Here is a 1,785-nt window from a genome sequence, read left to right on the forward strand (position 1 = left end):
ACTTTAGTATTTCCGCGGATATAGAATGTACAATTATAAGATTAAAACCAGTTTTTTAGCCCCGAGGTGCCGACGGCACAGGCTAAAAAATTGGTTTTAATCTTATGATTGCACATTTTTACATTCGTAGAAAGCTGGATATAATACGATGCTAGACATAGTTTTTTCGTATGGATGAGAACCGGTTCCTAACCACAGGATTCGAATGAATACGAGAAACATATTGTTACTGACATACAGGATGAATAAAATATTAAAATGATAAAAAACATATAAAAATTTAAAATCTAAGGTTTATTATAACAAATAGCATAAAAGAATGACATGATCAAAATGCGAGATATTTTACTGAACTTGACCTGCAAGCTGGAGGATCCTGATGGTCCTGCTGGCACAAAGGCTTCTCCTGCTGGCGGTCTGTACAAAGCTGCTGCACAATCTGCTGGCTCATGGGCGTCCTGGGCGCAGTCTGGCTGCAAACAACAGTCTGGCAGTTCCAAATCTCGATTCTTAAAAAGAAGGTATAAGAATGGATAAACAAATTGCAGCACAATGTTATAGTGCAGCTGAAACAGCTAAAGCGTTGCAGCTAAAGGACAGATATGAAAAAGATATGGCAGATCAGTAGTTAAGTGAAAGAAGTAAAGGTAAGTCGCGGCGGCGGCGAATAAAGGCGGCGGCGGCGGCGAATAAAGGCGGCGGCGGCGGCGAATAAAGGCGGCGGCGAATAACGGCAGCTCAGTACTTAAGCAAGTAATTAAATAGTTAGGTAGATAATATAAAGTATAGCATTTTAATTAAAGATAGATTATCATGAAATGTTACATTACTCTAGCCAAATTGGATGGCTGCAAATGGCGGCGGCGGATACCAGCGGCGGCGGCGAATAACGGCGGCGGCGGCTAATAACGGCGGCGGCGGCGAATAACGGCAGTTCAGTACTTAAGCAAAGTAATTAGATAGTTTAGCCATCTTAGGTAGTTAATATAAAGTATAGCATTTTTAATTAAAGATAGATTATCATGAAAATGTTACATTACTTTAGCTAAATTAGTGGATGGCTTTACGTGGCGGCGGCAGATAGCAGCGGCGGCGGCGGATAACAGCGGCGGCGGCGGATAACAGCGGCGACGGCGGATGATAGCGGCGGCGGCAATTTGGGGCGGTTAATGACAGCTGCGGGGGCAATTGGCGGCGGCGGACAATGATAGCGGCAGCAGCGGCAATTGGCGGCGGCAGCGGCGATAATTGGCGGCGGCGGACAATGACAGCTGCGATTGGCAGCGGCGGCGAATAGCAGCAGCATAAGCTGCAAATAAACAGCTAATTGGCTGCAAATTTATGGCAAGAATTAATATTTTATAAGCACAACAACTTTATACAATTAATAAAGGACAAGGATGAAAACATCCATAAAACGAAGATAATTTAAATTTAACAACCTGATCTATATGTATTCTTTCCCATTCGGCAGTCAGAGACCAAATGGCCAGAAAGGGAGCGACCAAGGTTGTTTTGGGGAGAAACCGGTTTTGTGGAGAGAAATAAGATGCCAACTCCAAGCTGGCAGAACACATATATCTACTACAATGATATCATTACTGTGGTATAACAACAGCATGCAATGTTAACTCTCTCTTCTTTAAATTTAAATCTTAAACTCTACCTTTCTCATATATCTCTCTCTCTCTCTTACTCTTTCTTTCTCTCTGATTTGTTATTCAACCCTTTATCATATATGTATGTATGTGTGTGTGTGTGTGTGTGTTTGTGTGCGTGTGTGTC

The 1,785-nt window shown here is 42.5% G+C and overlaps 1 long non-coding RNA gene across 1 annotated transcript; it reads right to left on the reverse strand.

Annotated features, from left to right (window-relative positions):
- Positions 1 to 279: 279 nt before the first annotated feature.
- On the reverse strand, positions 280 to 1,496 carry LOC145333544 (uncharacterized). Its single transcript, XR_013884532.1, has 2 exons — positions 1,041 to 1,496; positions 280 to 509 (listed from the first exon to the last, which is right to left on the reverse strand). It is a non-coding gene; the product is annotated as an uncharacterized LOC145333544 (long non-coding RNA).
- Positions 1,497 to 1,785: the final 289 nt, after the last annotated feature.

The sequence above is a fragment of the Acartia tonsa genome, chromosome 12, assembly GCF_053477335.1.
Source record: "Acartia tonsa isolate MP-2025a chromosome 12, ASM5347733v1, whole genome shotgun sequence".
Classification (NCBI taxonomy): domain Eukaryota; kingdom Metazoa; phylum Arthropoda; class Copepoda; order Calanoida; family Acartiidae; genus Acartia; species Acartia tonsa.